Raw genomic sequence first — 22831 nt, forward strand, 5'->3', positions numbered from 1 at the left:
TTTAAAGCCGCGGCCACTTCCTTCCCCCTTCCTTGTCTATCCCTTCCAATATACGTATCCCCCACCAAGGCCCAATGTCTCACGCTCCAGGACACTGCCCTTGAGGCGGTAGAGGTGGGATCCCTCGCTGAGTCCGAGGGAAACCAACCCTGGAGGGTAAGCAGATTAAGAAAGAAAGAAATGTATTTTGAAACATTCAAAATGGTGTTTGAAGTATCATTTTAACAGTTTCATCATGTATTTTCATCTATCCAGCGAAGTGAAATCTAAGAAAAAGCGTTATTTGACGAATTGAAATTTGTTGGTCTCTTTTCTAATAGAATGTTGGCGAAGCGTTTTCACCTCGTAAATGATCTTCCCCATGATGTTACATTTATCATGTTAATTTACCGCCGTTTATATAATATGTACGTGATATTTTCGTGTTAGCCAATGCCAGCAATCCGGCTACTTCGCCCGCCATGTTTTCTTTATATTACGGCCTGAGGATTGGAGTCGGTCTTGACTGAATACACATACTTTCGATACACAGTGCGTACCGCTTTGTGTGCATTTCTGTGGAGAATATGCAATACAGCGCTATCAAGCAAATGAGAAGGAAACTACGATAGTTAAGTTCTCAGAAGCATTTAAACGTTCATTGGAGAGCTCTTCCCAAGAATCCTTAAGACGTGTACATAGACATGTTGCTCAACTCTGTTCTTGTGACCTTCGTAGTGAGAATAATTGCGTGTGATTTCGCATTATAGCTCACGGCCGTAGCCGTGTTGAAACACCGGGTCCCGTGAGATCTCCGAAGTTAAGCAACATTGGGCGTGGTCAGGAGTTTTGGATGGGTGGCCACGCGCTGTTGGTGGGGGGGTAAGGGAATGGAGGAGCGGAAAGGAACTGGCCACCCTACCGCACGTAAACTCCGGCTCAGGAACACCTCTGCGGAGGTTCGGACCTGCCTTCCGGCAGAATAACCCTTACCTTACCTCGCATTATAAGTGTAATATCTCGATAGTAAGAGTTGTGGCTGGGTGAAATATAAGAGCCCATGACCTCTCCAACAAGGAGAGGCGGCAAACTATCGATAGTAATCGCCATCGATATTTTCCGATATTATGAGCTCTACTATCGATAGTAATCGATAGTTTTCAAAAAGTGGAACGAATCATATCATTATGCATGAAAATAGTGCCTTGACTGAACACAATCAACACAAAAATTCAGTAGAAATTACAACTATTTCATGCTATGTAATTTCTGAAATTCAAATCGGAGACATTCTCGAGCTGCACGCGCTTGCCCATAACTTGACCGCCCTAGAAATTTTCGTTCAGCTGCAGTGTTCATTTGCGGTCGCCCGACATTTTCTCGGGTGTGGTAATATCTTTGGAAAGATGTTTTACGGCCTTCTGAACGGATGGCAGGAGAGGTTTCAGTTGCTTTCGTGAAGCCTTTGGCCTAAAATTTGTCTTATCTTCTCTCGCGTATAAGTTATACATCTCTGACTCACCAGCTGACAAGGTAAACAGAAATGGCGAGCACGAAAAGGAAGAAATGTTTGTCTGATGACAAAATAAGGGACTCGCCTACATCAAAGATGAATCTCTAAATGATACGGTACTGGTGATTCTGATAGTAGTAATAACGATTTTTCGCACGATGACCTGGTATTTCTAATGAATGTGAGGAAGATATTTTGCCGGAAACAATGGTGATGGTAGATGTAGCGCATACATTCGTGTGGAAAAAATGTAATCCTGTAAATACTGAACGATGTAATATAATTCCATTTGCGGATATTCTGGTGCAGGGGTTCTATTACAGTATTCCATTGCACTTGGCTCACTTTTCATCCTCATTACGCCTAAACCACTTCCAAACGTCAGGTATCTTCCTTTTGGTCATCTATATATGAAGTTCAAAATTTTAAACCGGGATATTAAAGTTACTACCAAACAGTGAAACATCTGTACAATTTCTGTTAGTACGAAAAATAAGCTAATAACGAAAAAAAGAAAGCTATCGTTGATTATCGATAGTAGGCAACTGACTATCGATGTCAGACTATAGTGGTCGCTATCGATGACTATCGATAGTGCTAGTTGGTCTTGCTCTACCAACAAGTAACAACAATTTGCGCGATATATACATTCTACCCCTCCATTTGTGTTATTCCATCCTTAATACTAGATCCTTTAGTTGTTGTGTGCTATCATTTGTACTTCCCAATTGTCGGCTCGTTCCGTATGTCAAAGTAGAAGACGCCAAGATGAGCCACTTCGGCGTGAAGATATAGTACCTTGTGTCCCCGTGCTTACTCCTATGTCTATTACACTTACACCCACAAGATGTAGATGTTCACCCATACCAGTGATCCTTGTACTGTGAGATGAAGTATTTCTTAGTCACCATAACTAAATGTTTCTGAGTGTTCGACGGTGTTTCATTTACAAAGTATTGGAACTGGGTGTTAGTTACATACAGAGCCCAACCAAATATCAAGAAAGAAAAAAGAAAGAAAGTAACAACAACAATAAGAGGGCTGGTATCGATGAATGGGAGTGCGGGTATTTTGTTGAAAGAAAAATAGCATGAACCCTGGACCAATAAATCAGTTATAGGGCACATGAAGTGACAGCCCATCAAATTACATGGAATGTGAAAAGTCAATAAAACGACACCAAAGGACTTCAGTGAGCAAAGACATCATACACGACTGTGCTAGACAAACAAAACACTGAAGCGCTGCGACATAGCAGAAATAGTAGTTGTAAGGCACTAAAGTATGTATTCTCTAAAATAAAATATTTCGTATTATGTCGTAATCAACCTTCGATTTGAGACTTTATTTGAGTAAAAGCAATTGCTATCTTCCATTTGTGACAAATATTACAATGATATTTCGTGGATCAACATCATTCACGTAAACCGGATTTGACATACTCTGCTATAATATTGCTTTAAACCTATTTCGTATTATTTCTTAATCAACCTTCGATTTGAGACTTTATTTGAGCAAAAGCAATTACTATCTTCCATTTGTGACAAAACTTCTTGCTTCAGTTGGTCAATGAAAATCTGCCATGACCTTCCTCTTTATTTCTTGCCCTCCAGTCTTCCTTCTGTTATGGCTTGTAGTAAGCCTCCGTATCGCTGCGTGTGCCCAATCCAGGCGAGTTGTCTCTCACAAAGTTACCAAACCAGTACTCTACCTTCATCAACTCTATTGAATACCTCTTCATTTGTGACTCGATCTGTCCATGGAATCTTAAGCAGACATCTCCAACACCACATTTCTTAGGTCTGAATACGACTAGTCAAGCTGGCATTCAGCGTCCTTGTTTCTATAAAGTATAATCCCACTGACCAAATAAATATTTTAACAATGCGCTTTCAGAGCTCTAGGTTCAAGACACACTTAGACAGCATCTAATGTTATTTGTAGAACATTGCTCTTGTCATTCCAGCGACCATGGCCTTAACTAAGTTACAGCCCCATCATTTTGCATGCTGTGAAAATAGGAAACCACGGAAAACCATCTTCAGACCCGCCGCGTGGGGTTTGAACCCACTATTCCCCGTATGCAAGCTGACAGCTACATGTCCCAAACCGTGCAGCCACTCGCTCGGTTTGTACGAAATATTTTGTAATTGTAGAGTTATTGTCGTAATTTGAAGTTCTTTTTTTTTTAAGATTATTTTGTTTCGCATGGAACTTTGTCCTTGTGACAGCTCAGATTGTCTGCAAGATAATTGATCCTTTCAAATAATAAAAACAAAATACGGTCCGAACAGGTGACGTGATGACATCCTGGCCCATATTATCTGTGCACTTTTTATTGATAGATTTGTGTACGGGTTTGAGGAGTAAGGAGGGAGCAATTCCGGTTCCGTAAGTACTACCAACTGAATGGAAATGAAATCTGAATTGAATCGATAATATGATCGATCGATATGAATTTTTCTAAACCTTTGTTATCTTAAGCCAACAGCTGTGTCACACACACATTATATAACATTTCTCGATGCAAATCTTATTTCTAGAGTCAATTCTATAGTTTGGCTTTGCTGTGTAAATAACAACAGTACTAGTACGTAAAGTGTACGCCAGATGTCGCACAGCGATGCATAAGCGAATTACAGTTTTTGTTTTTAAGGTTGCCAGTACGAATCTCGAAGATTGCCGAGGTCGACCAATTCAGCACTAGGGTGTAAATCTATCCAGGAAAGGTGCGCAGATAATACCATAACATGAGGCGGGTTCCTTTCCAACTTGTGTACATAATGGGGATTTTCTTTAGACCAGAAAACGACATACCTCCTCTGTGAATTGTGATGTACTACACATTAATCAGAAAGTAACACTCTTGAGCGAGACACTGCATTTGCAAATTGTGCCAACAAAGCATGGCAGGCTGCAAGTCCTGGCTCTATGTCATTGTCAGATAATTCATGCACGAATGCACTCATCATAGCCATTTCATAACAACACTGTCAGCGTAGGAGCAGAGAACATGGAAAGCAACCGTCAGGGACAGTACTATACGACTTGGTTCCTATGGAAAGAAGGCGTGGCCACTGCAGAAATTGATCGGCACTTGGTGGCAGTCTGTGGAGAACATGCACCGTCACGGAAAACAGTTTACAACTGGGTGGAAGGTTGGAAGACAGGGTGCTCATCAGTCGACAAGGGAACCAGTTCTGGAAGGAATGTGACAGTGTCAACACCAGCCAGCATTGTCTGGGTCGAACAGGCCATCCAAGGAAACAAATGCATCACATTTATGGAAATGGAGGCAGCCACGGGAATTAGTTGAAATACCCTGCAGCGGATCGTGCACGGCCACTAACGGTTGGGGAAGGTGTCATCCACGTGGGTGCCTAGACTCTTGTCTGCAGACGAAAAGCGAAGGCATGTGGACGGGTGCAGAGAACTTTTGCAATGCCATGATCAAGATCCAGCTGACTTCATGGCTAGGCTTGTGACTGATGATGAGACATGGCTCCATTACCATGAGCCACAAATGAAACAACAATCAATGCAATGGAAGTATAGGGGCAGTCTACCACCAAAGAAATGTTGAACATTGTTATTGGTTGGCAAGCGAATAGCGACTGTTCTGGGACACAAAGGGCATCATCCTCATTGACTGGCTGAATTTGGGGCCACCTTAAGCACTTACATCGTGCAGTTCAAACTAAGCGGCCAGGAATACGGGCTAAAGGTGTGCTTCTGCCACATGACAATGCCCGGCCCCACACTAGCCGTGAGACCACCTCTGCCATTAATTAAATGGGATGCACAATGCTGCCACACCCACCATACTCTCCCGACTTTGCACCAAGTGATTATCACCTGTTTGGGAACATGAAGAAACCTCTGCGTGGTCGCCGTTTTGCGTATTTTGGAGAACTGGACACAGCTGTCAAGGCATGGGTACGCAACACTCCGAAAGAATGGTTTCAGGAACGTCTGGAGAGACTGACACATCAATGGCAGAGGTACATACACTTACAAGGAGATTATGTTGAGAAGGTGGACATAACTGATGTGTAATGTACTTTATTTGGGTAGAAAAAAATATAGTATAAAACAGTAGAGTACACCCTTCATATATTGAAATATTGAGGCAGTTGTGCAAGAGTGTTTGGTTGAAATGGCCCGATTTGTGGCAGAGTGGTGATGTTTTGTCAAAAAACCATACGACACCACTTCCTCACCTACTCTACTCACCAGATCTCGCACCTTGTGATATCTTTTCGTTTGGCCAGATGAGAAGGGAGAGGAAAGGGAAAAGTTTTGGAGACATTCCAGAGGTGAAAAGAAAATCAAAGGTGATTGAGAACATCAGCTCACCAAGACAATATTTCATAGGAACACCTACAAAATAACCTGTAGAAAGGCAAAGAGGATCATGACCACAACCCTCTCCAGATGCCTGGGTGTGGTGTATGAGCCCTCTCCATCTTTTTCTGTCCATAAACCACTGTTCTTTTGTAACCTTCTACCAATCTTGTTCTCTTTCCTTGACATCTTTTTTCACCAGATTGGTCCATTTTTCTCTGGTTCTACCCACTGGTCCTTTTACTTCTCTTTCATATTTCCTTCTTGTAGTTCTACTTGCACTCATCCTTTTTTTTTTTTTTTTTTCATGCCAGACTACTTCAGTCTTGCTTCCTGGATCCTTTTTTAGTAGGGAGTATCCTGTTCCCACCTCCTCTCGGACTTTCTTTTTACTGATCTTGTCCTTCCTGGTCTTCTGTATCATGGTACATAGGAACTTCATTTTTGCAGCTTGAGTTGCCTTGTCTACTTAATGTGGTAGTTTCTAGACTATATGTGAGGATAGGCTATATATATATATATATATCGTATGGCTTTACAAGTACACAAAAAAAAATATATCAAATGGAAATGTCCAAATTTGACAACCAGTCCAGAGCACTCGGAGTCACTTGATGTAGAAGCCTCAGATCACCATTAAATGCTCGAAGTGGGCACTCCTTAACGATGTGTTCCATTGTCTGCTCCTCCGCTCCACAGTCGCAGTCAGCAGACGAACGGAAACCCCATTTCTTCAACATGTAGCAACACCTCCCTTGACCCGTCCTAATTCGGTTCAGCTTCGACCAGGTTTGACGCGGCAGTTGGAATCCTTCAACCTTCTTTGTTGGATCTTGAACCAAGTGAGCGTTGTTGGGTGGATGTTCATGCCAACGCTGTCGCCACTCAGAGGTCATTTCGAAAGAACTGATACTTTTAAAATCAGTCCAGGGTGGTTTGCGTGATTTCAGAGGAGTTGTTGGTGGGTGTTGTAGGGCATCGTACAAGGGAGAGTTCTTATGAGAAGAGATCTTCTTGAGCAAGTTTACCCTAGCTGCTTTCCTCCTTAGATCTGGCGGGGCAATATTAGCTAAGACAGGTAACCACTGAATGGGAGTAGATCTGACAGTACCAGTGATCACTCTCATGGCTTCATTAAGCTGGACATCAATCTTTGTTGTGTGAATACTGTTTTGCCATACAGGAGCACAGTATTCACCAGCAGAATACACAAGAGCGAGTGCAGCAGTGCGTAGGGTATTGGCGTCCGCACCCCAGCTACTTCCGGCAATCTTGCGGAGTAGATTCACTCTGGAGCCAAGTTTCTTAGATAACGTGATGCACTGTTGTTTGAATGTCAAGGACCGATCCAGAGTGATTCCTAGATATTTGGGATTGTAGTTATGCAGTACTTCGGTTCCGTCGAAAGTCACATGTAGCTTTCTATGGGCTTCCTTATTATTTAGATGGAATGCAGTAACCTCAGTTTTATTTGGGTTAGGTTGAAGTCTCCATTTATGGAAGTAGTCATTCAATTTCGTCAGATCACTTGTCAGTACATTCTCACAGTGCATAAGACCTTTACTCTGGAAGACTAACGCTAGGTCATCTGCATACTGGATTTTCAATGAGTCAGTGTCTGGCATATCATGAATATACAAGTTAAACAGAATGGGGGCCAGAACTGATCCCTGAGGTAGGCCATTGTTTAGAGTCCTCCATCTGCTAGATTGTCCGTTCAGAAACACCTTAAAGTGTCTGTCAGAGAGCATGTTGTTCACTAGAAATGCCAGCTTTTGACATGGGATGATTTCAATAAACTTTGACATCAAGCCATCCCTCCACACAGTGTCATAAGCTGCTGTAAGGTCCACAAAAACTGCAGCTGATCGGAGACCTCGTTGAAATCCAGCTTCAACTAGAGTTGTCAATGTTAAAACCTGGTCGCAGCAGCTCCGATGTTTCCTAAAGCCACCTTGTTCAACAGGGATGGTTTGATCAATGGCCTGTTGAATACGATTTAGAATAAGCCTTTCTAGTAGCTTATAGGTCATGCTGAGTAGCGATACTGGCCGGTAGTGAGAAGCATCGGTTCCGTCTTTGCCTGGTTTCAGGATGGCAATTATCTTAGCCTGCTTGAAAAGCTTTGGTAATCTTCCAGTTCGTAGAATTTCATTGAAGAATTCAATGAGCCACAATTTTGTTTTAGGTCCTATGGCTTTAAGAAACTCTGGATATACGCCATCAAAGCCAACAGCTTTATTTACCTTTAGCATATTCAAGGCTATATCAAGTTCCTCAATGCTGAAGTCACCTGAGTAGTCAGGATGTGGTGTTAGATTGGATCTCTTTATGTACAATTCATTTCTCACGATTCGTGTATGTGCCTTGTCAATTTTAGCTTTCGAATTCTTCATTAGTCTGGATGCAACAGCATTGGCATTCACACGTGGGACTGTGCTTGACAGCCTTGGATCTGTACCAAGTTTTCTTATAAGGTTCCAGGCTTTGCGACTAGAATATGTAAAGTTAAGTTCTGCCACTGTTTTATGCCATTTTTCTCTTCTGTTCTTATTGAGAGCTCTCAAAAGGTCATCAGCTGTTGTATCATCGTGAGATTCTTGATATTTAACATACAAATAATAGGATTTATGTAATGTCATCTTAGCTTTCAATGATACTTGTTTATCCTACAGCAGTTGTCTTACTTGGTGGTAAAATTGAGTTGCCTTGCTAATTCGACTGTCCATCTCATATTTTGCAGGATGTCTTTTGATATTATCCAATTACTTAAACTTTCGAACACTGTCCAATTTGGTGCTTTAAACATTCCTAGAAATAAAAGAACATACAACTGATATTAATTTAAAACTCCTATACATAGATTATTTATTGATCATATCCAATAATTAATGTTTTTTGGTTTATCGTAGGTCAGCCAGTCTCCTCTCAGTTGCTCGCAGAATGGACTTGGAACATTCAGATTGGTGTTAAGTTTTAAAGTTATGGTGAGTACTTGCAAAATTTAAAGTCATTTTATAAAACATCAAGAACCTTCAGTATTGTGCAGAACCTCACTCTCAGCAGCCCTGAAGATGGTTTTCCGTGGTTTCCTATTTTCACACTCGGCACACGTCGGGGCTGTACCTTAATAAACATCACGTTTGCTTCCTTCTCACTCCTAGCACTTTCCTATCCCATCGTCGCCATAAGACATATCTGTGTTGGTGCAGTGTAAAACCAATTGTTAAAAAAAAAGTAACAGGCAGTGCATTAGACATTGCTAGAAGTAGAACATACATGGATTTTTTAATCATAACTATATTTTTTTTGGAGACATGATATAGGCATTTGGGCTTATGCCATATCAAGGAAACAAGGTGAAACTCTTTACGTTTCACAGAGAACTTTGCTCCGCATCTTCAGAAGAAAATTTTGACTGTTCACGAGGAAGACTTCTACAATAATGAGGGTTTGAATTTAAGAATGCTTTACCATTGGACCTGTAGTGGTATGTTCGTTGTTCACCAGGTGGCTCGCTGTATGCTGGCACAGCACTCCAAGCAGGAGCTGGTGATAACATTAAGCTCCCATTATGGTGTTCTATCACAGCGTGTGTGCATGAGAAGTATCAGAGAGGACATCGGATGAATCAGAAACAAATGTGGTAGAAGAAATTAAAAAAAAACTAATAAAATAAAATGTAATGAAGGACACCAGGATAGAATAGAACAAAGCTGAGGAATGGAGAGAAAGTAAGTGGAGAAAACCAGAGGATGAAAATGATGCAAGACGGTGTGAGAGGGGGGGGGGGGGGCGGCATAACCGGTATACACGCATTATGAAAGTATGACATTAACACATAATACATAGCTTGGAATGAACCAACTAATGATGATGAACATACGAATTTGGAAAACACCGAAACAAAATAACAATATAGAAGTGCCAGGGAAATCTTTAATGGCTGGCAACCACATACAGTATTACTCAATTGATATTCAGTGTCCCTGTTGAAATTGTTAGGATTTTTACATATTTCCACAGCTTCCCGTATAATCGTACACCTGTAGTGTTTAGTGTAGGTAAGAACTCAAATATCTGTTAACACGACATCACGACCCAACGATAGGGCGTTCTCATCTATTGCTGACTTGTCTGGCTGGTTGAGACAGATATTTCTTTGGTGTTCCTTGATGTGAGTCCCAACGGACTGGCATGTTTGGCCAACGCATACCTTGCCGCAAGAATAGAGAATTTTGTACACCCCAGTGTGTAATAGTGGGAACAATTTGTCCTTGCTTTTACCTAAACTGTGAGAAGTTTTAGTGACGGTGCCAAACACTGTTTTTATAATATGGCTGCAGAGGACCTTGGCAGTTCGGTCTGTGGTATGGTGGATGTAAGGCTGGTTCCTTTCACTTTGTCTTTCTGCGAGCTTTGCTTAGTTATCCTTCTGGGATGCAGCGCTCTATGAATCTGTACATCATTGTAACCATTATCCTTGAACGTGACTTTGAGTGTGTCCATCTCCTCGTGGATATTTGATGGCTCACAAATTCGTGTTGCCACGAACCTACTACGCTGGCGTAGCAGGGGGAGAGGTGATACTCCCACGTGGCACGTCCCAGGTGGCGGATAGGGGGGTCCTAACCGGCTTACGGCGGACTTGAGGGAAATAAAATACCTCTCGCGGACCAAACCCACTACCCCTTGCGGGTGGGGGGGACGCACATGTAGAATAAACCCGCGGCATCCCCTGCCTGTCATAAGAGGCGACTAAAAGGGGCCCAAGGGGCTCTCAACTTGGGAGTGTGGATTGGCGACCATGGGGCCCTTAGCTGTGTCTTGGCATTGCTTCCACTTACTTGTGCCAGGCTCCTCACTTTCGTCTATCCTATCCGACCTCCCTTGGTCAACTCTTGTTCCTTTCCGACCCCGGCGATATTAGAGCATTCGAGGCCTAGGGAGTCTTTCATTTTCACACCCTTCGTGGCCCTTGCCTTTCTTCGTCCGTTACTTCATCTTTCGAAGTGACGGATCCCTTCTTTCTTCTTCTTTTCTCTCTCTCTTTACTCTCTGTGGGTGGGGGACGCAGACAAAAAATACACCCTCGGTATCCCCTGCCTGTCGTGAGAGGCAACAAAAAGGGGCGACCAAGGGATGATTGAATTAGAACCATGAAACTACTTTTGATTCGTACCATCACGCGGGGAACACCATGGGTTGCCTGTACTTGCACGTAGTACCATTATATTAGGTACGAAGTAGGTTTGTGATTAGTAGCAGTAAAGAGCCTGGCCTGGTGGTTTCCAGTACCCGTGCGTCGTACCCATGTGAGCAACGCCGCGGGTCTGGGCGTAGCCTGTGAGTGTACTGCTATATGAGCGGCACCGCGGGTCAGCGTTGTCTGTGATTGGTACCCACTATGTGAGGAACACCACGAGATAGTGCGAGTCCCTGTGGTTAGTACACCTAGGTGAGGAACCTTATTGGTTTGCGTTGGCTATGAGTGGTGCCATTGTGTGAGAAACACCATAGGTCTGCGTTACTTTTACGATGTACAATACTTGTGAGTAGTACCATCTTGTGTGCAACACCGTGAGTCTTCGCTACTTTTGATTAGTACCCCAACATGACAAATACCATGGTTCTACTTTACTTGCGACATGTACCATTCTGAGGGGCCTTAGACGTGGATTTTGCACCCCTTTAGTCATCAAGCATCATTGTGCTTTGTAAGTGGTCCTTCGGTCTGTAATACTATTATTTATGATCTTTTTTTTTTAGTCTGATCCACTGTTTTTCCTATTTTGTTTTCTTTTTAGTTTTTTTTGGGTTCATGTCCATCCATTCATTCTTCATGACATTTTTTATTTTGTTTTGGTCAGTGGTGAATTTGAACTTTTCATTATTTCATTTTGTACCATTAGGGGCCGATGACCTCGATGTTAGGCCCCTTTAAACAACAAGCATCATCATCATCATCATCAAATTCGTGTTGCTTTCGTGGTGAGTGTCGTGAGAATGCCCTGTTTTTGTGCTGGATGGTGGTGAGAATCTGCATGGAGGTAGCGATTTGTGTGAGTAGGCTTACGATAGACGGCATGTCCTAATGAGCCATCGGGTTTCTTTCTTACTAGAACATCCAAGAAAGGAAGGCATCAGTCTGACTCATTTCCATAGCGAATTTAATTGAATGATGTTGCTGATTTCAGTGGTTTAAAATTACATTTTCTCAGGACCTTTTGAACATACCACAAATCCACATACCGTGATGCAAGTGTAATAGACTAAGTGTAATAAACTAGTATAACTTGGCAACAGTTCTCTAACCCATGGGTAAATAATTGAAATAAACCCCATCGCACTACAGCCCTTGAAGGGCCTTGGCCTACCAAGCGACCGCTGCTCAGCCCGAAGGCCTGCAGATTATGAGGTGTTGTGTGGTCAGCACGACGAATTCTCTCGGCCGTTATTCTTGGCTTTCTAGACCGGCTCCGCCATCTCACCGTCAGATAGCTCCTCAATTCTAATCACGTAGGCTGAGTGGACCTCAAACTAGCCCTCCGGTCTAGGTAAAAATCCATGACCTGGCGGGAATCGAACCCAGGGCCTCTGGGTAAGAGGCAGGCACGCTACCCCTACACCACGGGGCCGGCACAAATAATGTAAATACCAATTATTATTATTATTATTATTATTATTATTATTATTATTATTATTATTATTATTATTACTATCACTTGTGAGGTGTGGCTATGAAGATGTTTACATCTATTAGTATTATTATTATTTACGTTGTTGTGTATGAACTTTATTTGGTATAAATCGTGGTTGTGTTATTTGTAAGGTTATGTCATGAAGCATCTGTTGTATATATATTAATATGAGTTCATATAGTGGAAGAACACATAATTAATACTATATAATTTATTATTTAATTAATAGTATATATTTTATTATTTACCTGTACAGTACATGTGATGTATAATCCAATGCAATATTGTGCAACACACTGTAATAGTCTAGAATAACGCAGTGTGTGCCTGGAATTTTGTAGAAAATTGCTTACATTGAGACTATTGGAGACTCTCAGAATTACAAGAAAACTTGTTCCATACTCTTCTAGAAGCCTGTCAGGCAATGTATATAAAGAGGCAGTCTTGGGAAAGAACAACTCGTGATTCTGTTGACATGCTACTGTAGCATTCAAATGTTTGTCAAGATGGCAGTCTTCTTCTTGTACTTCTTCGTAGAAGTGGTTTGTTTCAAGATGGCAGTTTAATAGCGCGTGTGTGTAGAATTTGTATAAATAACTTGTAAATAAAATAGTGTACACAGTTGACAGCATTTTGTGTGCGTCTTTGTGGTGGAAACATCAACCTCCCCCAAATCATAGGTTTGACAGGTTTCGAAGCAATAAACTCCTTCTCAAAGAGCTCCATAAAGAAATTAGCCACTACTGGTGAGAATGGACTTTCCATAGCAATCCCATCCATCTGTTCGTAAAATTGCGCACCCCACAAGAAATAGCTCGAAGTCATGCAGTGGTGAAATAGCTTAGTAATGTCCTCAGAGAACAGATGCTCAGTGAGAGATATGACCAAGTCAGTCGGCACTTCAGTGAACAAGGACTCCACATCGAAACTCACCAGAAGTGCATTAGGTTGAAGGGTTATAATTGATAACTTATTGACAAAATACAAAGAGTCCCTAACGTATGATTCAGTATGTTCTTCATATGTGAGTTTCGGGAAATAAAATTCGATGTTTTGGTTTGAATATCTACAGCGTAAAATTCTGTCAAGAATAAAATTTACTGTGTCCACCTATTCAATACCATAACCACCTTTGAATGAACACGATTATATAACTATCAACCTAATGATTCATCCATACAGTTGGAGAAGTTCCAATTTATGCTTTAGTCAATTTCTAGTCAATGTGAACACATTTGTATATTTATAATTGTATTGAATAGTTGGACACAGTAAATTTCATTCTTGAAAGAATTTTACTCATTGTTATCTTCAATACGGAACAGATATGAGATTAGTTACTTGTATCTACAGGGTGTCCGAGAAATCCCCATACCCCCAGTTTCATATTATTATTTTGTTATAAACTGAGCTCGATAGCTGCAGCCGCTTAAGTGCGGCCAGTATCCAGTATTCGGGAGATAGTAGGTTCGAACCCCACTATCAGCAGCCCTGAAGATGGTTTCCCGTGGTTTCCCATTTTCACACCAGGCAAATGCTGGGGCTGTACCTTAATAAAGACCACGGCCGCTTCCTTCCCACTCCTAGCCGTTCCCTGTCCCATCGTCGCCATAAGACCTATCTGTGTCAGTGCGACGTAAAGCAAAAAAAAAAAAATGTTATAATGTGACATGGACTATTGAGTTTGTATAATTGGGGAATTAAGTAGTTGTTGCATTGGTATCACTGCTTTGAAGCTCTCAAAAAGCATTGTTGTCTGTCTTATTTCATTTGTGAAGGAATGGCTTATGTGAGCAGACACAGTTACACTGTTGAGGAGTACTTAGTGGCGTGTGTGTGGGTTCATGAAAGACCTGAGACAGGGCAAACTATGACAGAGATAATGAGTGCATTTAGAGCTCCCATCTCGTAAAGCTACTCTGCTTGATTGGGCGAAACATGCTTTTGCTTCAGGCAGTGCCAAAGACTGGCCACGTAGTGGACATAAAGAAATGCGGGAAGAAACGTGTGCCACCGTTGCTCAATCAATTGAGCAGCCTCCAATTAAATCCATTTGCAAAAGAACATCTGAACATCAAGAACCGCAGTCAACAATGCATGACCACATTAAAAGAGATCTGAAATTGAAAGGATTTAAACCGATGCATGTCAATGAATCATCTGACGACGTGGAGCAGGGACTTGCTTTGCGGGCACAATTTGCAAATGCTGTGTATCGTTCAAGAATGTTATTTTCTGATGAATGTGCGATATATTGCAGTTCACAGAGGATTATAAGAATAAATTGACTAGAATGTCCACCTTTTCAATACAATATATCAAGTAAATGATGTTACATAAGTCTTCGGACTAGATTCAACCACTTAGTCGCCATCTTCAGCCAAATAAAAATTAAACAAATTATGTGATAACTAAAACATATGTATATCAAAGACAGTGTTGTAGGTATAATTATAACATTAAAATATAAATATCATATCATATATTTATTTTCCTCCAGATCTTACAGTATATAACCTAATTGATCTTTATGATGGAGAAAAATAACATCATATCCAAAACCAAGCATCTATGGAAATTTACAAGCAAAACAAAATTAAACAATAACGCAATCAAATCAAATCAAATCAAATCAAGGATGGTTCTCCTACTCAGAGAGGAGATATTCAAATGAACAAGAATAAAGAATATCCCTCGGCATCCAACTGAATAATAACATAATCAAATAAAAACAAAACATAAGAACGGCAACACAGCACCCAATGAGAGGCTAAGAACCTGCCTTTTTGACCTGTTTGAGTCAACAAGCCTTGTAGTACCCGCCATACCAAGACCTGCTGATTCAGCCATAACATTTCGTTAACCACTGAGTTAGTGCCCCCATTTCTCTTGCATGTCCACTTGCTGTCTTTGCAGTTTATTATACTACAGACACTATTCTACTTTTCCATTTAAATTCATGACCACTTGTGTGTCCTCACACAACCATTTCTTATCTTTGATACACTCTTTATAAATCTACCCACTTCTTTTACTGTAATTTATCAACACATAGCTTTTTGACTGAACATAAATACCAATTCAAGTTACCTCCCCTATTCCATTCTTTAATCACCTACCCTAAAAATTTTTGTTCATCCTCTTGCTTTAATATCTCTTGATTACTGGCACTCAATAGCTTCGCCCTTATCTTCTGTGTTTCTTTGCATTGACCTACCAAGTGTAGGTCATCAATCATCTCCCCACATAATATTCATAATAGGTTATCTTTATTTGTAATCCATCCCTTATTTTTGTACAACCCCATAAGCCACCACAATAGACCTTCTCTCATTGCTCTATCCACGTTCCTAATATTTATGCCTGAGACTTGTATTACCTAATTAAATACACTTAAGGGATGCTCGATTTCTACTTTCTTTTACCTGCCTTTGTATATCCTTTATCCTCTTTATAATCACCCTCTGGATTCTACTGCACCTTCTGTTTCAGACCTATTGCCAAATGAAACACATTCCCACCCTCTCCACATACATCTTCTTTTCTTCATGGGGCCTCTAAATATTAGTTCCTAATTAGCGTCGACCTCTAAGATCTTTGCTACCATGTTTTTCCTTCATTGCCACCTAGATATACCTGTTCCCTTCACAAAGCTGCAGGTTGTTCTTATTGGGTCTATTTGGATTTTTTCTCTCTCTTCACCTGGTAGTCCTAGAGTGGAGAGTCTGGTTCTACCCAGCCTCACATTCGAAAAGTATGTGTTTAGCTGATTCCGCTGCTTCATTGCATTTCCTACATATTGTGACTGTTTGTGGACATGAGTGGTTCGGAAAATGATAAATTTCTTCAGTTAGACCTCAGCTAGAATTCAACGGTTCGCATGAAAATTCACTCAAGGGCATGGCCCTTCGGCGAGTACCGGTCACATCTCATCATACATCAGCTGAGAGAAAATGATTCTACGTCCTACCTAATTATATATATAGGCTCTTAAATTATCTCTCAGGAAATGAAAATCATAATAAAAGTTTGGAAGGACATTCAGTTTAATTAAATAATTCCAAGAAAATATAATAATAAATATCTGAGTAGACAACATGACGGAGAAGTATGATTAATACAAATTCTATCGCACTCTGTTGGTTCTGAACATTCATCTTTAAAACTTTACTCAACAATAAATTCAAATTTTAGGATAATTCGTGACAGTCTTTAAGATGCTCAAGAAAATCTGCCAATCATCAAGTCTTTCACTTTTTGTTCATTCATTTGGATCATTTTTGCCCATAGTTTGCCTTCCCTGTTTTATCTATTCTGTCATTTAAATGTCTATCTAGCTAAGAAACAACTTGAATTCCCTTGGCGGTTAATTCCCTAACGTAGTATAGAATCATATCTGCTAATTGACCAAGACACAAGTAATTCCATAGATAAATAATCACAGTGCTGTTACACTCATCAGGTTGTTCAGCATTGCCGCATCTGGAAATTAACAACTGCTAACTACTGACATGTTCAAATAGAATAATATTAGAAGGTCTGCGCCGCATCAGCTTCCTCTCCATGTCTGCTGAAAATAATTCTACTGCCCAAATAACTACATCAAGCAATACTTCGAGTGCTAATACACAGTAACAGGTGACATTAATTTCAAATACTTCCTTGTCTACTGTTCGGATGTGTTAATTATCGAGGATCCTAACTATTCGTCTGCTAATCTATTTATTTACTCCACGCTGTACCACAATCTTATATTATGATGAATCCTGTGGGCTCGACATCAATTTCTTCGAAATACCTTCAAATTCCAGCATTACATTACATTGCTTGTCTATCCAACTCTTTAAAATACGCGGTGAACATTTCATTTAAACAACATTATCCTAAACTCATTAACCTTCTCAAAGATTAATCATGCTACCGTAGCATGCAATTCAACAAATCTCATTCACTATTACAACCGCACCAATTATCATAACATTCGACGACTGTATACTCGCCATACTTCATCAAAATGTGCACTACGTCTGCATTATTATTCGAATATATAAGCATAGGTATCTAAGATCCTTAACACCATGTATATGAACATCGCACAACTCACATTAAACAAGCACTTCATTAAAATCATTCTGCTGAGCGAGTTATTTGAGAGGATCACAACATTAATAACATCACATACACACACTCATTCACAGACTTACCTGCAAACACTCGATATTACCTTACCATGATTAACTTCCACAATTATTCAAATAGTATAAGAGCAATGGATGAAACATAATCGCGCCTATCCCCATTAAACGCTGACGATAAACCGAAATCCTATCTCGTTAACGGTCAGACCAACACTTCACAAAATAAACAACAACCGACACGTTAGGTTATTCAAGTTGTTTTCTTAAAAGTCACCTGCATGTGATGACAAATCTAATACTATAATAAGCTACTACAAATAGAACAAGGAAAGACAATACTTGGGTACTTAACGTTTGGAGACACTGACGTTCATCCCATCCTTCAGGTTGTAATATTTATGGACTTCTGTTTTTATGTTATTTCGGTCATCCCAGCAGAGCTCGGATCCATCAGGATCCCAGTTTAGCTTAAGTGCACATCTCCGTCTTATTGATGTCCTGGATCATAATTATTAACAATCTTGTCGTTCTCCAACCCTGAAACTTGGACAAATTGTAATTAGACAGAGTTTAAACAGACTTTACATCCACACTTTCATTTACTGACACTCGCCTGCATGTATCGGCATCATATAATCAATTATTACCCTCCTTTAAGCTATATAATATCTTAAAATTCTACTGATTTCCTCAATTCTTACCTTCTATCTGCTTTTTCCTTCATACATTGTCAAGAGAAACAAAATTCCATTTTAACTATCTCACAACAATAATTGGTCCGCATTTCATGATTCATATAAAAACTGCTATATTATGATCTCCATTACACATGTTTCTGACATTTGAGGAACTTTGGCATTACAGTCACTCTCTTCACTCACAGAGTTTCGCAAAGGAATACATTCTACCATTTATTTATTCTTTCAAACACATAATGATACGTCACTTCGCACATGCCTTCTTGATGGTTGACCTTGCATTGCCTCCGCTGTGACGTTTCCCGGACTAAATGTTATGTATGACATTTCCTCTTCACAGCTGTTGACACAATTTCTCCTTACTGGTCTCTATTTGTATTTCAACTATTCTTAATTCAATCCTCAATATACCACGGGGTTCTGAGCTTGATTTTCCTACTTAATTTCATAAGATTCTCTATTAATGTGCGAGTTGTCTCGTTTAAAAAAAAAAAAATATGTAAAATGGTTGGACGTATAAACTGGACGTATTCCGGCGATTTATGTACTTATGTGCCACTATCATTGATCTGTTTATTTTATAACTTTCAATGCATCCTTCGCTCTTGACCTCGATATCATTGAAAGGTTATAATATATTGTATCTTATTACTCCAATTCTTTGTGGGTGTTTTTTCAGATGGCAGTGTCCTGTCAACAGTCCTGCTACCCATCTTATATATTCTCTGCTGAGTTCCAACAGTTCTTTAGTATGCTTCTTGTTTGGTCCTTTTATCAATTCCTTTGCAAGCCTGCATCCTGGAGTATTTTTCCAGTTCTCCATTTGTTTCTTTTGTACCCATTTTCCTATGTAGTGTCGGGCTTGTCCATAGGAAATCCCGCATACAGGTTCTGGGCCTAAAGAATATGTTTCTGCCCCTTTCCTCGCCAGTTTATCTGCCTTTTCATTTCCTTCTATACCTGCATGCCCTGGTACTCATATTATTTTGACAATGTTGTACTTTGAGAGCTTCAGGTGAAGTGAATGGCAATACCAGGCAATTGTGGATATTATCCGAACTGCTTCTGGTGCCTTAATGGCTGCTTAGCTGTCCGTGAAAATGAAAATGTTCTTATTCCTATAGTTCATTTTCAGATTTTCTTCAAGACATGTTGTGATAGCTATGACTTCAGCTTGAAAGACTGTAGTGTGTTTGCCCAGGCTCATCTGGATTGACCTTTCAGGTCTTCCCCCATTGATCCCTTCTCCTGTGTTATCCCCAGTATTTGAGCCATCAGTCCACCACACTATATCTTCTTTTTCAGTATTCCATTTGTTGATATCCCAGTCTTCTTTTTTTATTTTTTATTATTTGGGTCTCATGTTTTTTCAAAGTTGTACTTTGGTATCATATGATCAGAAGGCATGTGTAGAACTTTCTCTGTTATTACTCTGTTAATTTTACAGTGTCCTAGATTGGGTCTTTGTGCATTCCAGCACTCTGATTGTGCCAATCTATATGAACTCATTCTAACCTGTCCTTTTATGAAAGGGCCGATGACCTCGATGTTAGGCCCCTTTAAACAACAAGCATCATCATCATCATCATCATCCTTTTATGAAACTGCATAGTGATGGGAGGTCTAGTAAAGTATTCAAGGCTTCTGTCAGCGTAGTTCTCATAGCCCCAGTTATGGCTATGTATGCCTCTGTAGGCTATTCAATCTACTGCTGACTTTTCCTTGGCTTACTTTCTGCCAGCAGATGATTGCAGCATAGGTCATCAACGGTCTAATGGTCATTGTATATATCCACATTACCATTGATGTTCTTAGGCCTTATGTCTTCCCGACGGCTCTTTTGACATGCATACAGTAAGTTCTTGGCCCAGGTTATGTTCCTTTCTGTATGTGGATTCCAGGTTAGATTTTTATCTGACACTACACCTAGGTGTAGTGCCTGTTCTTCCATATATATATATATATATATATATATATCTTGCCCAAAGAGCTTCAGTGATCTTTCCCTCTAATTTCCTCCTCCTTGTAAAAGGGACCAGAGTTATCTTGTTCGGGTTGACCGATAGTTGTTCTTCCCGACACCAGTTCTCCACAAGGTTAAGTGATCTTTGCATGAGGTCCTGGATAACACTTATCACCTTACCTCGTACCTCAATCACTAAGTCATCTGCATATCCTTGTGTATAAAAACCGTGTTCGTTGAGCATAGCTATGATTTTGTTCACCACGAGGTTCCACAACAGAGGAGAAAGAACTCCTCCCTGAGCACAGCCTCGGGTGGCCCTAACCATCAGCATTTATTCAAACAGGGTTGCTTTCATCTTCCTTCCGTCTAATATGGATTTAATCCATTTGACGACGGTTTTACTCACCTTGCTCTTTTCCAATGCTTTGATCATAGAGTCATAGGTTGTATTCCTGAAGGCTCCTTCTATATCTAGAAATGCTGCCAGTGCAATTTTTTATATTCTAGGCTTTCCTCTAGTTTACAAACCAACTGGTGGAGTGCTACCTCAGTTGATCTGCCAGGTCTATATGCAAACTGATTTTCATGATTGTTGAGTTCAGTTGCACCGTTCTTCTGATATATTTATCCAGAATTTTCTCCATTGCTTTCGGCATAAAGGAGTTTAAACATAATGGTCTGTATGCTTTGGCTTGGGCATAGTTTGCCATTCCAGGCTAAGGTATGAATACTGCTTTAGCCTCAGACCATAATTTCGGCACGTACCCTAAAGCTAGACTAACTCTGAAAAGGTCCATCAGGGCATTGACGAGTATCTCCCGCCCTTCTTGTAGGAGTATCGAAGTATCTCACCTGGCCCCGGAGCCTTTATAGGATGAAACGTGTCGATCGCCTATTTTACATGGTTATGTTTTATTATTCTGTTGGCACAGTTCCTGTCGGCTCTTTGAGCTCCGGTCTCTGTTCCAACCATTTCTTCTTCTGTCATCTCCTCAGCCTCAGGAAAGTGACACGCCGTTAGTATCTCCAGCGTGTCCCTCCCCGCCTGAGTAATGACCCCTGTTTTCTCCAGTGTCCACACTTGATTTATATGGGTTGCTTTCAGAACCTTCTGGAGCCTTGCTGTTTCAGTGTGTGATTCCACTTTCTCACAGAACAGTCTCCAAGATTTTCTTTTTGCTTTTCGTATCTGTAGGTCAGGGCCTCTCAGAGCCTATGCTCTGCACGGTGCAAGGAGCAGGAGACGACTTCACTAGGTTGACCAGAGTGCAAACCCCAACTCCACTTCCCCTACACCTGTCTCACCCGTTCGGCTTGTCTTCGCCTTCTCCACCTTCCCCGCTGATTCTCCCCTCACTGCGAAATGTTTATGTGCGGTGAACGGTGACACTGTTGTATGGGACAATGTTACTAGTGTTAAAACACTCTTCTTTCAATTTGGTTTCAGCAGACAATTTATCTTCTGCAGCTCTTCTTTTCCTTTACTTGGCAGTGATACCAGTTATGCCTGGAACAAGGGACTGGCTGACAGCAATTCTGAGAGCCTTCTTGAAATTACAATCAGAAATAGTTCTACTCGCAGGCAATCTAGTTTTCATACAAGTCAAAACAGGAAAAAAATACCTTTCACATATGCATGTGGAACCAAACATAGAAATAATCTTAGCTGCTTCTCTTTGCAGCTTAGGAAAATCTTTCTTTAACAAATTCTCTTACAATTTGAGCAAAGCCTTTGTATTGGAAAATAGATCTTTTGATTAACTTATCACATAGTTATTGTCCACAGATTAAGCATTTGGGTTTATCGTCACGACTGAGAAAAAATACGATAGTTCCCAGTTCGATTGAAATGGATTTACGGAAGTCTTTGCTTTCTTCGAAACAGCTTGCTCCATTATTTTGTTGTCTTGTGCTTATCTCTTTCACTGATAAACAAGCCGTCTATCACCGAACGCTTCGTTCCCCTCAGCACACTACACCATCCGAGTCAAGCCGAGTTGAGACGAGTCGGATCGATGCACAGTGCATGGAGCCTCGATTTGCACGCGTGAGATTTTGGGCGTTTGAGAGGCCCTGCTCTATGACATACGTCTCACATACCATTTCTAGATGATATTCTATACAACATCCTTATCTTTTTTTTTTTCATTTTGGCTAGTTTGTTGTTCCACCACCTTATTTTTTTTGGTGTTTTTCTTTTCTTTGAGAGGACAGTTTTCATGGAATGAGTCTATAATGGCCTCTTCTAATAGTACCGCTGCCTCATCCAATTCTTTCTGTCCTCTCACGTTAGTTGGAATTTATTGTACAGCCTTCCCTAGAACTTCTCTGTATCTGTCCCAGTTAGTTCTTTTTGGGTCCCTGTACATCTCAATCCCACATCGTCTTGCATCTATTGCAAATTGGATGTGCTGGTGGTCTGCCAATGATGGTTCCTCCAGCACCTTCCGGTCTTTAATAAAGTTTGCAATATGCATAGTGGTTAGTGTAAT

At 40.6% G+C, this 22831-nt stretch overlaps 1 long non-coding RNA gene across 1 annotated transcript in view; it reads left to right on the forward strand.

Annotated features, from left to right (window-relative positions):
- The first annotated feature begins 2523 nt into the window (after positions 1-2523).
- Positions 2524-22831, forward strand: part of LOC136872428 (uncharacterized) — a 103837-nt gene continuing 83529 nt past the window's right edge. The window contains exons 1-2 of the long non-coding RNA XR_011018069.1: positions 2524-2774; positions 8749-8823. This is a non-coding gene — a long non-coding RNA (uncharacterized lncRNA). The remainder of the gene's footprint in view (positions 2775-8748; positions 8824-22831) is intronic.

Source organism: Anabrus simplex, chromosome 4 (genome assembly GCF_040414725.1).
Source record: "Anabrus simplex isolate iqAnaSimp1 chromosome 4, ASM4041472v1, whole genome shotgun sequence".
Lineage (NCBI taxonomy): Eukaryota > Metazoa > Arthropoda > Insecta > Orthoptera > Tettigoniidae > Anabrus > Anabrus simplex.